An 803-nucleotide genomic window follows, 5' to 3' on the forward strand; every position below is an offset into this window, starting at 1 on the left:
GGCAGGCAGGCCAAATGGCACGCCCACCCCATCGCTTCTGCCCCCCTCCCCCTCGGCGCCACCCCCCCTCTCCTCTCATTCTTCTCGCGTCCCTATTTCCATCCTCCCCTCTCACTGAACTGAACTAACCAACTTTGTACTACTGTACCATTCTTCTCGCGTCCCTAATTCCGTCCCCGTCCCCGCCACCCCTCTCTCTCTCATTCTTCTCGCGTTCCGATTTCCGTCCTCCCCTCTCACTCAACTAACCAACTCTGTACTACTGTACCCTTCTTCAAAATTACCGCGACCTACCCCGCCGCCGCCGTCGGACATCAGGTGCCGATGAATCGCATTTTGAAAGCAAGCACGAACAAACGAAATGCACTGCGCGTAATTCGGTTTCCTCCTCCGGTTCGGTTGTGAGCGTGGATATTTTGGGGAATGTTGTCGGGGCGCGAACGGTTGACGCCGAGAAGGAGAAAGTGGCTAAAACGCGTTAGACTTGAAGGGAAGGGAATGTCATGTCATCATAGGAGGCAGAAATCCGCAGTCGGTCATTGCATCGGAGCGGAACCTGGGGCAGCTTTATCGAGTCTCTGCGCTACGGCGTTCAAGTGGTTTCTGTTTTTTTTGGTTTGGTTATCGCCTCAAACCCAAAACTGAACCATCCATCCATCATACTTCAACATGTCGCAGTTGGCTTTTTTGGTAGACGTGACACAGAAGAGACAGATTGTGCAACAACTGAATCATAGAAAATGAGGAACTTGTCTGAAGAAGGCAATCACCACCTGGGAATCTGTTGTCAAGGGCAGGGCTGG

Source organism: Chondrus crispus, genomic scaffold (genome assembly GCF_000350225.1).
Source record: "Chondrus crispus Stackhouse genomic scaffold, scaffold_40, whole genome shotgun sequence".
Taxonomy (NCBI): domain Eukaryota; phylum Rhodophyta; class Florideophyceae; order Gigartinales; family Gigartinaceae; genus Chondrus; species Chondrus crispus.